Source organism: Pempheris klunzingeri, chromosome 2, assembly GCF_042242105.1.
Source record: "Pempheris klunzingeri isolate RE-2024b chromosome 2, fPemKlu1.hap1, whole genome shotgun sequence".
Taxonomy (NCBI): Eukaryota; Metazoa; Chordata; class Actinopteri; order Acropomatiformes; family Pempheridae; genus Pempheris; species Pempheris klunzingeri.
The window spans coordinates 21733704-21752755 of record NC_092013.1 but is presented as its reverse complement, the minus strand read 5'-3'; the positions used below and the strand labels follow the sequence as shown (position 1 = coordinate 21752755).

Below are 19052 nucleotides of genomic sequence, written 5' to 3'. Positions count from 1 at the left end.
ATTTCAATTTCATCTTTAGATGCTATATAGTTTATGACACAAATATATTTCAATATATTAGGTGATGACTTTTTGTGGAATTATTATGATTTTACTATTGAAATGTTGTGACTTTACTCATGACACCACAGCTTTGATATTGAAATATTGTGCACTTTTTATACATAATATTTTTTACTAAAAGTATATGCCCCCCCCCCCCCCCCCCCCCCAACATCCTCCTTCTTAATATGTTATCTTAGACAAATATAACATAATAAGAATAATTCTAATGATAATACATGTTTGATCCTGGGCCATGGGCAGGAATGAGCCTCCATACATCGCCCCAGAACAGATCCAGATGTGGAGCTTCCGCTCAAGTTTCCAGGGCTCCAGCCCGGATCTTCTCCTCGGGCCTGATCTTCTCGATAGCAGGACTCTGTTTCTGCCTGATTACCTAATTAATTCATAGATCCACCTTAAATACAGGGTAATCCCGGGCTGGTCCCTCCCTCTCTCGGCTCGCCTCCCTCTCTCAGTTCCCCCTAGTGAGCCAGGAAAAGACACCGATCCGGACATTGGGTCTTTTCTCTGGTCCCGTTTGAATGTGTCGGACCCCAATGCCCCCTCCTCCTCCTCCTCTTCCTCCTCCTCCTCCTCCCCCCAGTCCCACCCACCGCTCTCCAACACAAACACACCACCAGTTCTCATTTACTGGATCTGCTCTTTGTTATCAGAGCCTCTCTCTCTCTCTCTCTCTCTCTTACTCTCTCTCTTACTCTCCCTCTCTCGCTTTCTCCCCTGCTTTTATTGCAGGAGAGAGAAGGGGAGTTTATTTCTTCCTATTTCTACCGGATTGATTTCTGACTGAATCTGGATCGGGTCTGGTCTCCTTCCTCCTGCCGCTGCAGGACCACAGCTGATGCGTCCGCGAGTGTAATCACTGTCAAAAAAACTGGCGTAAACGCCGGAACAAAGGGACGCTGAAGATCTTTTCCCCACCCGGTCTGTCAATCATTTTTCACCACTGCAGTTGTCAAGTTGGAGCCGCGCTGGGAAATGGACAAACCCCTCTAAAGCTGAAGACGCCGCTCCGCCTCGCCGACGCTACCGCAGGACCTGATTCGGACAGAGGATCCCCCGAGTGGAGGTAACGCCGATTCTCTCTGTTTTTCTAACTTTATTCGCCACAAGTCCCCTTTCTGTGTGTTCACTTGTGGCTCAAAGACGAGGAGCATAACGCGGTTTGGCTGCCGGTGCCGGTTAGAAGTGAATTTTTAACGTGTTTTCGGGAGTCTGTCGTGTCCCCAGTTAGCATCCGGGTAACGTCCACAACTGCTGCTTCTTTACCTTGACACCCACTTATTAGCAACTACAGGCGGATTTGGGATTTTCCACAGGTGTGAACGCACAACTATCCCGTTCAGGGACACCGAACCTCGATTTTTTTTTTTTACAGTATTTTCCGCGACATTAATGCCAACAGTGTCTCTCTAACTCCGAGGCGAGACGTTTTCTCCCCGTTTCTTCTCGCCAAACCACCCGACAGTCCTCCTCTCCTCTGCAGCCAAACCCTGTTGGGTCTCCTTTCAAAAAAATGTGGAGGTTAAACGCCAAACTTACATCGCATGTCGGCCAATCAAAACGCCGGCTAAAACGCACACTGTGGCGCTGCACCATCGCTTAGAAGCGAAGACACCTATAACAGATCGAATAGCACTCAGTTTTGGTAAAATATCAACTTTTAGACTTGGTACGCAGTGCTCGCTAGTTTCTGTCGCCCGCCGCTGTGTGTTTTCCAGCCAGGAGACAGTGAGTGCGTATCACTTGGTAAAGTTGCCATTTTAGTCAAATACGATGTTTGCATGTGTACTGAAGGAATGCCGAATTGAAGAGCTGTTTCCGGTGATTCCAAAGAGGTTAAGTAAGTTGTATCAAATCTTACGTCTGCTCTCTGAAGGGGAAATATAATTCAAATAGTCAGATTTTGAATGGCGCCGTTGTGACGGGTCTCCCCGGGCGACGGAGCGGCACGTTATAGACTGTTGCAGAGGCTGCGAGGCACTAGTCGACCCGCCTGCGGGTCTCTCCGGGTGTCTGGAAACAGTTTGCTCATAGTCTCTGCCTGCAATGTTTTGTTTTCCGAGTGACATTTCCCCTTAGTAACCAAAGGAAGCCTTTGTCATCACTAAATTACACGGCCTCTGGTGTGTTGGCCAAAAACAGGCTTTTTTTCCTCCCCCCCAGCGAACACTGGTTGCTGCGGCTGTTGCTGCTGTTTGGCTGTGAAACGTGCGTGTTTCTGGTGTCACTGTGGGATCCTCACACCGCTGTCATCAATGCGGCGCCTTCAGGGTGAGCTCGATCAGCTTGTTGGAGTGGTTTGCCCACATTTCGCAGCCGCATTGTAAATAGCGCTTGTGCTTTTCGGGCTGTCCTGGTGACGGGCGGCAGCGGACCAGGGCGGGGAAGTAAATCACCGGCGAGCTCGTTTTATTTTAATTAACGGGCGCTCAGCTCGAGAAGAACCGTCCTTACGTCATCTGCTAAGATGGGCGGATGAGCACCAGGAGCTGCTCTGCCTCCCTTTCCTCCTCTCCTCTCATTTCACTCCCCTCCCTCCTCCTCCCCCCTCCTCCTCCCCCCCTCTCTGTCTGGGTGTGTCCTGCCTTATTGCGTTAGGAAGGAGGGGGGATCCCGCATCTTGGCTTGACTCCTCCTCAGCTTGTGACCTCCAAACGAGGGCATCGCTCCTTCTGTTTTCCTCTGCTGCTAAATTCACCAAGAGGAGAATCTCCTTGCAAAAAAAAAAAAAATAAATAAAAATCAGCTCAAGCAGAACTTGTCTGCTTCATGGGAAGGGGGCTGGATTTCAGGTGATCCTGATGGCACAGCGACTGTGTTGTTTACTGAACCCCATTGGGAAAATGACTAGTTTTGATAAAATGTGCCTTTTTTCACTGATGAATTCGCCACCTGTGAGTCTGTCATTTGCCGACAAGCTCATTTAAATTTAAGGGAGAAAGCGGATAATTAGAGATGCGCTGGTCTGATTTGGACACGCCACAGAGTCTCATTGACAGGTGCACTGGATCAAAAACTCTCTTAATTAACAAGTATTCAGTCCTGAGAGCTTAATCAGGAACAATATAGATGGGTTATAATAAAGCTGCCTCTGGTGATTGACAATGTGCAGGATGAATGTGTGGGTTTCTTCACAGGACGATGCATTAAAATTGACAGTTCAGTCAGACGACTGTTCAGGTTTCCCCCATGAAATGATTCAGCCGAGGTGCCAGATCCTGATTTATCTTATTATTAGTTAATGGATGACGGCCTTAACAATGGCTACGCTACCTTTTAATGGCATTTTCTCTGAGAAATGGCACCTCAGACCATTTTCCCTGACAGATTAACATTTTAATTCTTAATAAAATGAAGAATTTAAATGAAGTTAGTGGAGGTGGTCTTGGCTTAAGGCAAAGTGGTCACATCTGCTACAACTAGATGTGAAATGATAAGGTGTTGAAATCATTTTTCGAGAGTAAATCCCAAACATTTGCCGGTTGCAGCTTTCCTGATGTGCGGACTAGCTGCTTTTCTCTGTTTTCTATCACCGGAAACCGTTTCGGGTTTCGGGTAGTTGGTCAGAAAGACCACCTTGGGCTCTGTGATGGACATTTTTTTTGGCACACTAAAGATTATTCAATTAATTGAGAAAATAGTAACCAAATGAATTGATAATGAAAACACATCTCAGTGTTTAGTGCAGACCTACGTGACCAGCAACTCATTGGTTGATCCAGCAGCCTGATGGGACGCTTCTTTTTTTTTTTTCTGTCAGCATTTGGGTTTAATCTCCCAGCAGAGCATAGGAAGCTAAATTCCTCTTAATAAGTGATGAGTGGGTGCATCCAAAAAGCAAAACTGGCACAGTGCTGGTTTGTGCTGGATGGGCGTGTTGTCCACTCTTGTCTTTCAGCTTTCACTTAATTGGTTGTCTTGTAATGTGAAAAATCTACAGGAAGTGTTAAATTCCATTCGTAGTAGCTTAATGTTGATTGAGAAAAATAGCATGATAAGACTTATTAGTGAATGAGAACAGTTAAAAAGAGAGGCAGAGGTGGCGAGCCTGATGTGACTGTTGTTGTACTGATAGAAGCGGCACTGTGGAAATGTGCGTTGTACTCAGTTTATCATGTGAACCACGTAGTCTGCCTCAGGTAGTCCCACCCCCCTCAGAGCATTTTCCATCAAGACTTTAGCTTCCTTTATTTGTTTGCGGTGTCTTTTATATGAGAATGTATGTCAACAGTGACAGAGTGTCTAGACCCGTCCAGGTGAACCCCACTGTGAGCTGGGATTGGGTTCAGTCCTGCGACACCCTGCACAGGATAATGATTAGGTATAAATAATAGACGGTGGACGGAGCCAGCTGCCGGTCCAAAGCAAACACATAGTAGTAACACTTCATTACATGCTGCTGAAATTACCCTAATGAATAATGGCTGAAAATGACGCAGCTTTGCAGCTCTAAGGTACAATATATGTGTCCTCCCAGCCGAGCAGATGCAGTCGGGTTCACCTGCAGACAGACGAGTGCTCTGTTTGTGTCTGAGGCGGCTGCTGATGACCACAGGAAGGGACGGGTGCTGACTCAGTGTGTCGGTCCTCTTAACGTCCCGCAGGACGCTCAGACTCCTTCAGCTGCAACAAGACAAGTAGATTTAAAATGTCACCGTGATGAATTCAGGCAGCCAGATTCTTGACTGAAGAAGTCTCTCTGTTAATCCCAGGTGTCTCTTTCACCTCTGTTACCTGTTCCACATGCTGTAGGTGCTTTTACTGAAGGATCTGTGTGGTGAGTTTTAGCTTAACTAGCTCCTTCTTCTTCTTATAAGCACCTTTTTTTTTGATAAAACAATTAGAAGAGTCCCAAAAAAGTACTAAAGCCACCACATTACTATTATTATTACATAAACTGTGCAATAATTCACATCCCAGTCCACCTCACCCTGTTGTTGTTTTGTAATTATTGTGTATATAATTGTTTCTTTGTGTATATAAGTTTTTCCTCTGTATATATTATATTATTGTTATTTAATTTTCTATTTCTTTAACTGTGTGCTTTTGTCTGTCCTCTTGAGCTGCTGTAACAGCAAACTTTCCCCACTGAGGGATCAATAAACAATATCTGATCTAACAGCTGAGCAGTGATGCGAAGTGATGCTTTGGAAAAATCCTGAGTGGAGTTTTTGATGATATCGAACAGAGAAAAGCGGCAAATCTTTATGTTTTCTAACACCATTGCTGCAAGTGTCTATGATGACTTTATGTGACTTTGAATGATTCAAATTGCAGGTGAAACGCTTGGGTGAAGTTAGTTTGATAATCACCAGATGGACACGTTTCTGTAACGTTTCTGTGTGGATAAACATGCTGCTCTCTCCACTGAGCCTTAATTACGTTTTTTTTATCTATTCTATTTCAGTTGTATCAGTGTTTCATCATAAAGTAGTGGTTTTCCTACACTTCCCAGAAGGCCTCCTGACAGACAGAGGGTGCACGTCCAGTGTTAAGTCGTATGTCTCACTGGTTGTTGACAGTCAGCCCTTTTAACCTGGCGTCCACCGTGGACTGTCGATGATGTGATGTGAAGCTGCTGAATTGTGGTTGACGGAGGCAGATGTCTTTTGAAGAAAGTGATCGCTGCGTTTCCTCTTCGCTGATGGGTTTCGCCCTGAGTGGTTGTGTTGGTTTCAAAATGGCGGCTACATAAAAAAGCTGTCACTCTGTTTTAAATCAATCTGTTTTTTTTATTTTGAGTGATTTACATAAGGCCTTTTATTGTACTATAAATGAATTCTGGTCCCAGTCTACGTACAGAAGTTCTTTGTCTTTTATCCAGTGATTCTGCCCTCTAAACCAAAAACAATGTCTCTGAAATGTCAGTGGCTGTGTGTGGTACGCCCTGAAGTACACCACAACATCACTCTGCAGGCGTAAATATGAGCCACTCCTCCGCTGGTTTAGGCAGTAAGACAGGAGTATGTACATTTCAAGATTAGGACACAGTTCATCATCTGTATTCAGGAAACTCTGGAAATCCAGTATCCTCCATACCCTCCTACATTACTACTCTGGAACAAAGAAATGCATTATTATACACGGCATACACTGTTTGCTTTTCTTTTTATTTAGGTTAGACCCATGGACAATAATGCCACGTAGGAGATACCAATGAAGTGGTCAGAATATAAAGGCCTTGATCTTATTGTTGAAGTTTCAGTTGGTGAAGGATATAAAATGGGTACACTTGATAGAGATTAACTATAATGAAGCGGTTATACCTCATTCAAGTCGATCCGATATGAAGATACAGAGGTGTCTTCATGTGTTACGCTTGTGGGTCTTTGCTTTGTAATGTGGGAAGTGCATATTGAGAAATCTAAATATGATCATATGTAACCATGCACGGCCGTCAGATGCATCTCTAGACATTAGAGCAGCTTTGTTTTTTCTGCATATGTGGTTTTTTTGGTGGAATTGGGGCTGAAGCATCACAACACCTCAGACCCAGCTGCTACTCTGACAATGAGGCTACAAACAAGTGTGTTCCTGTGATCTCGGTGATTCAGACCTTCAGACCCCAGATGGAGTCCAAACCACCTGGGACAGTTTCCTCCCTCACCGCTGAACTCTGAACTGCTGGGACTTGAGTCTTTTATCAGTTTACGACTGTTGAACAATGATAGTCATGATGCTGTTTGTGTCAAAAAGGCTCGCGCTTGGACACACACACACACACACAGACACACAGTTTGGTTCATAACAGATTTGTGAAATTGTGAAAATACTTGTTTTTTTGGACTACATACAGTTCTGAGGGCGCACAAAATACAGAAAGAATGAGAAATGCTTTGCAGCATACGGAGCTCGTCGAGTCAAATTTTATTCAAGCAGGCCAAAATCACAGATCACAATTTTCCTCAGAGGGCTTTACAGTCTCCTCAGCGTACGCCACCTTCTGTCCTTAGGCCCTCGGTTCAGATCAGGAAAAACTCCCCAGAAAACCCTTTGAACAGGGAAATGGTGGCACCTGATTTGAGCAACTTTTCAGTTTATATTAATATTAAACACTAACATTCCTTCTCAACATTTCTTCTTTCGCTCAGTTGTTATGTTTCTGCCTCTTTTTTTTTTTTAAGTTTACAGAATTTCATTTAAACTGACAACCTGTAACACAGATGACTGATGACTCTGATTGACAATATTCAGATAATATTGCAGAATCGCCGCTATAGAGGGGTGTGAAATTCAGATAAAATCCTCTATCTCGTTTATGTATAATTTAATGGCATAATATCAACTTGAGCCGAAACAAGCAGCTTGTTGACAGAACTCTCACCGCCAACATGTCCATCACAGTTTCCCAAATGCTCAATCAAATTATACCAATATATGCAGTGATGTAATACATTTTATGGAAACTCAGTTTAGAAATAATTTACAGACAAATAAGCAGACAGGAATGGTCAATACCAGGTAGGACGATGAGTGAATTACCTGTTAAATCAAAGCAGTTCACACGACGATACAAAATTCCAGTAAATGCGAGATTATCATCTGGACTGTTACAATCACAGGCATTAAAGGGATGGATATCTTGGCATAAACAGTCATCTGCAAAATCTCTGACAGCTGACCAGTTGACAAAGTCTCATGGTATATATTCTGTCTATCCTAGTCTGTACTATGGGTAATAGTATCTTGTCCTGACATATTAGTGTGCGTAACAGAATCACAGTCCAACACAACCACAGAGTCCTGTGAGCGAGTAAATCCAGGCTAGAGGCTTCTTTCGTCTGATCAGAATGGAGCTGATGGGTGTACCAGACCAGAGTCCGACAGAGCCCCCCTGTAGCAGCCAGAGTACGGCTCCGATCAAAGTCACGACTCAAAGAACACATCGGCCGTTATTCTGGTGAGGACGGATGTTTTTAAAGTTCAGTGAAATGTGGAAACCCCTCTGCAGACGGAATCCCTGCCTGTGAACCAGATCCAGCAGCTCACACTTTTTCTGTTATGTAAGACCATTAATTATTAATGGCTCAGCCCTACATTTATGATATGGAAGCTCTCCGCTCAGCAGAGCCTCAGTGTTTATGGTTATAATAGAGCTGTTGGCCTTTATCATTATTTTATAACCTTGCTGGCGGAGAGAGTTCACCCCACTGCAAGGGAGAACTGCTGAAATATGATGGGAATGATTTATTTATTTATCTATTTGTGAATTAACTTTTTTATTAACGTGCGGCAGGTGTCTTTTCAGATCTTTTAAAGGGCAACTTGCAGGGTGATTTTTTTTTTTCCTTTTGGATATTTATACTTAAGCTTGTCTGAAAATGACAATATTGAAGGGTAATGCAGGATTTCATGGTTTACAAGACACAAGGGCAGAAATTCAGAGGTGAAAGTGGTTTTTTTTCCACAAAGATCCTAAAAACGCTCTTTTTTTCTTTTTTCTTCAACGTGTGATATGACGTAACATAACGGAGTCACTGTCCTCGGCTCTGCTGCAGCTCAGTGTGCAGTAGTAGGAGATAGTGAGTGAGTTGGTGCTTTTTCAGTAGGTTTTAATTGCATTGTACCATATATCATCATGGTAAATTATTGTGTCTGGGCAGGTTGCACAAACTATGACCTGTCAGGGCATAGAGTCCTCAGTTTTCCTATAGCAGGAAAAAGAAAGCTGCTAGCTTTGTGCCTGGGTGTGTTTAGTGCAGGTGAAGACACGGGACTTCACTGCTTCATCATTACGAAAAACACATAATTCATTTATGCTGCTCATTCTAGACAGGAGGATTATCCTGTCGGACGGTGGTCACGGACCCATCAGAGACTCGCTTCAGTGAAAACATGCACTGTGCACCGTAGGTCTGGTTTTCTAACTTTTGCTAACTTCCAAATTTGCCAGCACAATGATTTTAGTTATGAGAAGCAACGTGTGGCATGCAGTGATTGTTGTCAGGCAATGATCTCTCTCTTCTCTCCCTGTCTCCCCTTTCTCTGTCGTTGTCTCTCTTTCTGCCCCCTTCAGCTATAACGCTAGAACATCATAAAATGTAATGTAGGTGTGGAGTTACATCACGCATTGCGAGACACGAGCCAAGCTGATAGTTAGTGTTAGCTATAGCCCATAGATACACTACTCACAAAAAGTTAGGGATATTCGGCTTTCAGGTGAAATTTCAGGATGAACCTAAAATGCATTCTAAACTTTCCAGGTGAACTTAATGTGACCTTCTCTAAACCTTTGAATGCACATGTCCAACTGTTCAGTGTCTCAGTACTTTTTGCACCAGCTGCTGTTCTCTAACAAGAAGCTTAACAGCAACATTCACAACAAGTTTGATCCATGAATCCACCAATAAATTTCCTGCTTCAGTTAGAATTGGTATTTAAACAGTCCTCCTCATCCTGCTGTTCACATTCTGACATCATGAGACCAAGACGACACCTAACAATTGATCAGCAGCACCTCAACACTGGAGGCTTCAAACAGGAAGTCCTCAGACGGAGGTGTTCACTGAGCTTAGAGGGTCACAGAGTGTCATCAGGAGGTTGTAACAGTGATACAGAGACTGGAAGAGTCACAGAAAGGAGAGGAGTGGACGTCCTTTGGCCACATCCCAATTTATTGAGACACTGAAAATTTTTTATTGTGGTATACCTACCACTGTTGTTAGATTTTCTTCAAATAAATTGTTTAAGACGAATAAAATTACCATTGCATGCTTCTACTTAAATGCCCTACTTTCATGATATAATATCACTGTAGCATTAACTTTTTACATTTTCCATATATTTCACCTGAAAGTCGAATATCCCTAACTTTTTGTGAGTAGTGTATGTAGGTGTATAAGCTATAAGCTATAAGCTAATGCTGATCACTCACCCAGGCGCCTGCCCAGTTCTCTGCAGGGTCTCCTCACTCCACTTCTCTTATTCCTTCCAACCCTCGTCTGTTCCTGATCCCTTAGACGCCTAAGAGGCTCATAATTATATGGCTCTGTCATAGTTATATCAATGAATATTCACATCCTTCTCAGTATCAAAATTAGCTTCAAATCCATTAATTTCTATTGTGTCAATGTTTCGCTCTCCTTTATGTTACGTCATTTCCGGTTTGACTTTTTTTTTAACATGCAGAAGTAAAATTCACAAAAACAACTCCATGAGTCACTGTCGGGAACATACGAGTATATTTTTATGAAAATCTAGTTCCTAGATCCTTTTCCTACATATTGATTGGATGAGGTCTCCAATGAGTAAGTTTCTCTTTAACTGGCGTTTTCAATAGGTGCTCAAGCTGTCGGCAGAGCCAAATCATTTTGACAAATTCAGGCCGATATTGGACACAGTTTCAATCTTACTGCAGCTTCAGGTCAGTTTCTTTCCTAAAGCTTAGTTTGAAAGGTTGAGTCTTATTGTAGTATTGATATTTCAATATTGTAACCAATTCTCGCGGCGCTTTGAATTTAAACTGGCAGCTTTTTCTTTGTTTCACTCCATCGCCCTTGCACTACCAGAATGTGCAACAGATGCAAGTTTAGGACCTGTTCAGTGTGCAGAGTACAATGTATGTTGAAGTGCAGGTAACCATAGCAACAATACTGATGCTTCAGGCTCACTCAGCAGTTAGCTGACTGGTGAAACCAACCTAACCCCAGAGCACACTGACTGCAAACACACACACACGGATGAGGATTTAAACACGAACATTGTTCACCAGCGTTGTTCCTCTGCTCAGTGGTAGAAATGACAATAGTGGATCTCATGTGTCCACATGGAGACGATAACCGACTCCCATCGTGGTGTTGGATGTTTCCTCATCAGACGTGACTCTTACATGGAGACCCCTCGTTGCCATGGGTTCACTCTGCACCAGCTTTTTTGGAAACATCCACACAGATGACGTGGAGGCGTCAGCAGGATTGATAGCTGTAACTGAACCATCTGAGAGTGTCCTCCTGACACACACTTACATAACGCCTGTGTGTGTGCGTGTGTGTGTGTGTGTGTGTGGTTCACAGGTGTTTAGTGGGTGGGAATGTGGGAGCTTGTGTGCGTATATGTGTGACAGACAGGAAGGTTTGAGAAGCAGGATTCATATTCAACAACAGCTTTTTCCTCCACACCGTTTAAAAAGGATGATCTGGATCAAGGAGCCCGTCTCTCTACCCACACTCGAGGTGTCGGTGGGTTTTGACGAGGGTTGGGGTTCAGCGGCTTTTCATCAAATCTGCTTATCAAATCTAATTAGGTTCAGCTTTTGCCATTTGCAAGCAACTAATGTTATAAATAACTAAAACCCAAAGATTCAATTTACACCTGTAATCACCTTTGTTGGCTGAGAAGCCAGACACATTTGTCTGCATTGGTGGCTTAATTAATGCTGACAACCTGTAGCTCCAACCTGGAAATGAGACGAGCAGGAGAAGATAAGAAATGCTGATTAAATATGTGTTGGCTCCAAACACTGGAGGTCCAGATGTACAACCATGAAGCTGTGAAGAGATTGGTATCATGTGCCTAAAAGTTTAACTGAGAGATAGTCCAGAAATGTAAATGATGCAAAAACATGCAGTCCACATTTGTGGTCGCAGGGTGATGTTTTACTTTACTATCACAGAGACTTTTAACTGAACCATGGCCAAAAGTTTAATCTTAATCATTAGGGAATGAGCATTAGTAATCTACATGGGCAACATTTAGTTACTAGTTCTGTACATTATCTTTTTTATTAGCAGATTAACAAATCCACACGTATTTGGAACGAAATTAAACCCATCTGAACTCAACCCTTTGCGTGATGTCTTTCGATTGTCCCGACCTATCATTCACACTCCTTCTTATTTTCACTGTAAGTGCATCAAAGTAGGATCAACCATATTTACACTTGTTCCTCGTGTTGGATTACCCTGTGCATGACGATACATGAATGAAAGGTGTTGGTTGGTTGGTTGAATGTCTGGTAAGATGGCATTGTTATTCAGTCTTAGTCTAATTATTTAGGCATTAAACTATTAAAAATAATAGACAGTTAAGGTGGGTCAGGAAGTAAATTGCAATGATTCAGCACCTTTAGTTTATTGTGCAGTTGTTCCTTTTGTTTGGATTCAGTGAGGCTGAACTAAGTAAAAACATATTTCTACCCTTCTCTGACTGAGAGAGGCTTATTTTGACTCTTTTTGTTGATTAGTCATGTCAGTCAAAGAAATCCTTCAATTTGTTGAATTGTTATTTATGGCTGCAAACCGCTCACCCACACCCCCTGCCCACAGAACTCTGATTGGTCAGTTGTTTTTCCAGCCAAGGAAACAGCTGTCAATGAGCACAACAGCAGACCTCTCTGAATCATGGAAAAATCAGAGATGTGGACATTGATCGAGAGCAAGCCCAGGCTGCTGTTTATCACCCTTCAGGCCCACGTGTGTGTGTGTGTGTGTTTTTTTTTTTTTTTTTTGACACCAATGCAGGTCGACACAAGCAGCATGTGCTGTTTTGTATGCCACATTCAAAGTGGAAACCACACCCACCTGGCACAAACTGGACAGGCTCTGAGAAGTTTACATGTACATGAAGCCCAGAGAAGCTTTTGATTTGAAGAGGAAGCATCGACTGAGCTTCAATAACCAAATGTTAAGAAAACCGTGATGCAGCCGTGTGATTCCTACAGATATAATAAGGGCGTGTTCTGGTTTCATGCATCCGAGTTGAGAACAAAATAAACTCAGAATAAAATCTCAATTATTATCACATTCATTCATCATCATATGTGGATGATGTGAAATCCTAAAGAAGGATTTCTGGAATTCGTGTCTCTTTTAGCTCATTTCCCCTCTCGGTGCTCCAACTTTAACTCTTCTTACCTCCTGAAGGTGCTGCTGTGACGTGTGTGTGTCTGTGTGTGTCTTAATCCTGAAGAAGCCGTCGGTGCAGAGAGGTGTTGACGCTTCTTGTGAATGTGATGAGCTGAGGTGTGTGTGTGTCTATATGTGTGTATCTGTGTACCAACAGACATGGGTGTGTGTGTGTGTGTGTGTGTGTGTGTGTGTGTGTGGGAATGTTGCATGTGAGTGTATTTGCTGCTCTGTGGGTTGTTACACTGTCGATGTGCGTCAGCAGTTGTTATTAGGATCAATAGCCATCAGTTTGCTGGGGTTTATCAGCTGATATTCCCTCTCCACAGATGGATCTGCCAATGAGCTCCAATAATCCTTCAGTTTATTCGTGTTTTCAAAATGTGTTCATAAGTGTGATTGATTCATTTTATATTATATACATCATTTGATATGTTATATGGTATAGTACATTTTGTGGATATCCAATTGAGACACAGTTTATAGGTAAAATAACCAGATATCAATGTCTGTAAATTTTACATTAATCCAAAGTCAACTCTGACATATCAAAGACGAGACAAAGACAGTAAGGTGCTGAAGCTGGATTCTACTTACATACATCTACTTTTATACTTTGAGTTTTGGAGTGTGTCCTCGCGGCCACCATAGCTCACGTACCACATTTAAAAAATATTTCTCCAAGATGGGGCTACGGTGGCTGCGGAGGTGCCACGTAGCTACGATAAGAACTGTGATTGGCTTCTTGTGTTTCCTCCTACGAGTTTACAGTGAATACGACACGACACAGGTAGACAAAAAGCTGAGTTAGCATGTGGTTTTCAGCGATAGACATCTAACAAAGCCATTTTCACAACTATGTAAATAATCCTGATGTACTGTGATTGCATGGAGAAGTCTCATTCAGGAATAAAAGAAAGCAGACCGCGCTCACATCACAAAGTTAACAAAAAACTGTAGATACTGCGAGGAATATAATGAAAGCAGGATACAGGCTGATCACACGTGACGCGTCCATTAAGTGCTGTGGTGATATCGATGGGTGAAATCCAATGCTGACCTTTCAATCAAAACCTACAGCGTCGACTATAAATCCAGTTTCATACCGTGTCTGATGACGTCAGTTATCTGCGTTTTCATTGGCTGACAACAGAGCAAATCTTTGCGCATAGAGCAGACAAGAGGAAAAGGTTATATGACACAATTAATATAGCAAGTTTATTAGAATAATATTTTAAACTGCTAATTGGCCCGGGTTCAAGAGGTCTTACACGCCAGTAAAATCAGCTCCTGCACGTGACTGGTTGGATAGACCTTTGTCAAGCCGAAGACGTACGTGACGAGCAGAGAGAAGGCAGCTAACCTTGTTGACACGGCTGCTGTCATGTTTACATTAGAAGCAGTGGCGGCAGGGTCCACCACCGCTCGCTGTCTGTAAGTTCTTTAATGTTCAACTTCATATATTATATATTAAGCAAACTGCAGTAAATGGACTCAGGTCCAGGACTGAGCTGCTGTGTAATGTAGACTAGCATTGGTGCAGATTCTGCAGTTGACTGTGTGTGTGTGTGTGTGTGTGTGTGTTTAATGCTGGCAGCTTACTTGGCATGCCTCTGCAGCATGTTAACAACTGATAAAGATGAGAGAATAAAGAGAGGGATGCTGCAGGAGAGACGGTGTGTATCAGAGAGCAGAGAGGTTTGTACCAACAGGCCGCTGGAACTGAAACACAGAGCTGCAAGTGAACTGACTCAGTTAGTGGTTCATTATATCATCACTGTCTCAACTCAGTATAATCTCAGTATAATTCTGTGTGTCTGTGTGTGTGTGTGTGTGTTGCATTTTGTATTTTAAGGATGTTGGTCATTCATACAGGTGTGTGCAATCACTCCGGAGTGACGACTTAGAGGGTTTTCTGTATTTTTGCCATCACAAATTAAGGTTGCTACATGTCAGGAGTGCTACGTATGTATTGTGACATAGTGTATTTTCTGGAAATTGAACTGAGAGACTACTGTTGGTTGAATGTTTTTCATCAATTTGTAACATTGTCCACAATGGGGCTGCAAGAAATGATTATTTTCATTATTTATTATATTTACACACAGCTGATAAAGTAATTTTATCTCGCTGAGTATTTTGCCATGTTGACCAAACCCTTCAACATCCAGGAATATGTGGAAAATGTTTGACCTTTTTTTTTGTTTGAGTCGAGAAAGACTGAAAAAAGATAAACACGCTTTTGAACACATTCAAAACACGCCAGTAATCTGCATTTGGGTCCAACAGAGGAACCAGGTTCCACTCAGACTCTGGAGTGAGAAGGAAGTAAGCAGATGGAGGGCGGACGGAGAGCCAACAGGAAGTGAAGGCTCGATGGTTTCCTCATGTTGTGTTGGCAACAGTCAAAATTTCACTTCCCTGTACTCACACAGCCAACAGGTGGTGTGTGTGTGTGTGTGTGTGTGTGTGTGTGTGTGTGTGTGTGTGTGTGTGTGTGTGTGTGTGTGTGTGTGTGTGTGTGTGTGTGTGTGTGTGTGTTTTCAGTCCAGCTCTAGATTCAGTTTTTTTTTTTTTTTTTAACTTTTCCGATTATATAACAGTTAACTGAGTGTCTCAGAGTTTCCCACAAAGTTTTATTGTGGAGGCGCCTCGCCTTAAACAAACAGAATCCACCAACATCAGAGGAAATTATTACATTCTTCTGAAAAATAGTATTGGGCTCATTGGGTTTATGGTAAAACGAGAAGTGGAGCAAAATCACACCATCATGTGGTAACTGCATTGACAATGAAATGTGTCCGAATCTGCCTTAATCAGCTCAGCAGTGATTCATCAATCAGTCACGTTGTACGTCCACTTCCCAGTTAAACAGAGCAGCATGTCACACATGACACATACAAAGAGAGGGGGGAGTTACACCTTTACACCCCCCACCCTGAAAATATATGTGTGAAACATCGTTAAAACATGCCATTTATTTATTGAGCTTGACTATTGACATGATGATATGAGGGGAGTCGGGGTCTCACTGGGTGACCAGTTTTGTGAGGGAACCCCACAGTCCTGGTTCCTGTTCAGACTGCAGACGCTGCAGAGAATCCCTGCTGTGGTTTATTTTCTGTCCTCCTGTCAGTGTGATGTCGGGCTGACTGGGAGCTCTGCCAGGAGGGAACTCTGCAGCACACACACCACCTCTGTCTACCAGCCCAGAGTGCTGCTCAGACCTCAGTCCTGGTGCTGGTTTCTGGTCTGTGTGTGAGGAGTGGACTGGGTGGAATGCACTGTTTGTGTTGGTGAGCTGGGCGTTGCTCTGTTTGGCCACGGTGACTGCACACAATCAGCATGTAGCCATTCATCGCTGCCTGCACACACAGAAACGCACAGCTCAGATCTGAACACACACTCTGCTGTCACAGCCAAGACACCCCAAACTGGGACAAGATGAAATCTCTTAAAAGATAAAAAAAAAAAACATCAAAAAGGAACAGCGACATGCCTGTTCCTCTGGTGTCTGGTAAAATCTCAAGTTTTGTACAAAGGCTGAATTTATTCTCGGTGGTTCCACTGAAGTTTGTTGAACTCTAATGTCGTTACGAGTTGGTGACATCTGACTCCGAGGATCAGAATCAGATCTGGAGGTTTTGTTCCTCTGACCTGTGATTGTGTTCTCAGCACAGCCTTTGGCCTCAGCTCTGCGAGATCATGTGCTCAATGAAACTGAAGTGGCTTTTCATTTCAAAGTTCACCAGGGAAAAATGAGCAGGAGAGGGTGGAGCAGAGGCACATGAGAGCTGTGTGTGCTTTTCCATACGGCGCAGTTTCACATACAGCGTGTTTTCATGTGACTTTGAATGTGTCATACTGCTGTGTTCTGCTTTCAGTGGGGGGGGGTGTTGATGCTATATGTCTGAAAATGGTGGCTGTGGCTCAGGTGGTCGAACAGGCAACAGGGTAGGCGGTTGGATCCCCAGCTCCTTCTAATGTACCTCTCTGTGTTGTGGTGTCCTTGAGCAAGACACTGAACGGCAAACGGCTCCTGGTGTATTTGTTGGTAGAGGAAAAAGTAGTTAGAGGCATTTGTCATGTGTCATGTCCTACTTTTCCCCCCTGCGATGTGATTCAGAGATAAGAAGTGACTAAGATATGTGCAAGCTAATGAGAGGCTGGAACAACAGATCACATCGCAGCTCTCAGTGGACACATGCTTTGTGGGCTCATGCAAATTTAACTTAAGTTGTTTAGAAGGTTGATGAAAGTTGACATGTCAACCTCATAATAACAGACACTCCATGATTTTCTACTGTTTTTCTAATACACCCGGTTCTGATTTGCTGTGATAAGTGAAGGCTTCTGTAAGCATAACATGCTTCTGCACCTCTTCACCAAACGTCTTTACCTGTGCGTATCTCTGCTAAACAGCAGCATAGCTCCTCCAGTACAGTTTTCATCTTCAATTTCTAAGAGTTGTTAATAAGATGTAACGTCAGCCCTCGTTTCCTTTTCTGTAATCAAGCTTTGTTAGCGTATCATGAAATGTGTCCTGTCCATGTAAAGTTACAAAAAAGTGCAGAAACAGCCTAAATCTACTGTTAGAAAACTATATGCTGCCGTATAAAAACATTACCTCCATTTCTCTCTTCTGTATTTGTTTTCTTATTTACCTACAACCCAGTGCATCTATTTTAGTTTTGGCTGTCTATCAAATGTATGTATTTTTCTTTACCATTAGGAGCACTTCAAATGTGCTGCATCCTCAGGTTGTGTACCTGCAGGACACGAACTGGCTGTAGATCCTCTGAGCACTGACATAGAAACATGTTTCCTCTGTCACCTCCTCACATCACATTCCTCCTCTGGATACCACCCTGTCACACTCAGCTGATCCCTGATTGGACTGTTAGATACACCCCCACCCCCACCCCCACCCATTGACATGAATGGCAGCTTGTGTTTCAGACTCCTCTCTGTCACCCCGAGCAGTTATTTTTCATAAAACCAAGGAATGCTTGGTGTCACATTGTCCAACTGGTTTTCAGCCCAACAAACAGCAGACTGTGAAGCTTTTTTTTTTTTCCCCTCAGCCTCAGATGACTGTTGGTGGAGCATCTTGTGACTGGGAGCAGACTAATGTGCTGTGTCACCGCCGAGGACTGGAAGAGACTAATGGGTGTTTCACTGCACAATAGGAAAGAAAATGTCCTAACAAATGTTGTGCACAGCCGAGCCTGTTAAGACTCCAGAAAGTGTTAAATTACTAATAGTCAGATAAGGTCTTTCTGTTATTACTCATAAAACTTAAACTGGAGTCCTTTTCTGCTACAGGAACTTTACCTGTAACCTGTATTTTCTCATAAGGTGATTTTTGAAACATGCAAATCTTTGTGAGGAGCTTCCTCCTTTGGTTACTTAGCGCCCAATGATCGCTATATATGTAAAATGTGCCACGGCTCAGTCAAATCTGAACACACAGATATGATATACAGGCTTTGTGATTGAGTGTGGCTTACACTCCCTGAGGAAAAGTACATGAATCCAGAACTCGTTTTCTTCATTAACAAAGTAATCCAGTGATAGTTGTCTTTACAACCATAGGTGCAAACGGAAGCTAATTCAGCATATCACTAATGGTGCCAGTTCGCCAACATTTAAATGTAGGCCGACGGGAGGTTTAATGTTGTGTTTTAAGTTCCTGTGGTGGCGAAGGGCTGAGCCAAGGAGTTCCTTTATACTGATAAAGAGGCGAGTTTGCCGTCTGAATCTCCCATGTTTTCGGAGTCAGACAGGTGGATTCTCTGTCCTCTTCCAGGACTTTCCTGAGACAGAGCTGTGTAGACGGATAAATAATGGTCATCATAATGACTCCTGTACTCTGATGTAGACCTGAACCCCTCCGCCATTTCTTTCAGCCCATCCTTTTAATGTCCAACTTTTCTCCTGACCATGCATTGTGTTTCCTGTGTTGCCAGATAGCCATAACCGTCATTTTTTTTAGTGCAGTCCACCAGAAAATAACCTGATATGAACCTGTGTGACTGTTAATAATAAATCTGTCACTTGAAAATCATTAAAATGCAGTTTGAGTGATAAAGGCAAAGGTCTCAAATTCCCATCAGATGTTCACATTGTGTTAGCTTCACTGAG

The 19052-nt window shown here is 43.0% G+C and overlaps 1 protein-coding gene across 1 annotated transcript in view; it reads left to right on the top strand.

Moving 5' to 3' along the window:
* The first annotated feature begins 731 nt into the window (after window positions 1–731).
* LOC139218566 (plasma membrane calcium-transporting ATPase 1-like) overlaps window positions 732–19052 on the top strand; it is an 89035-nt gene continuing 70714 nt past the window's right edge. The window contains exon 1 of the mRNA XM_070850188.1: window positions 732–1132. The gene's annotated coding sequence lies outside the window, so the exon portion shown is untranslated. The remainder of the gene's footprint in view (window positions 1133–19052) is intronic.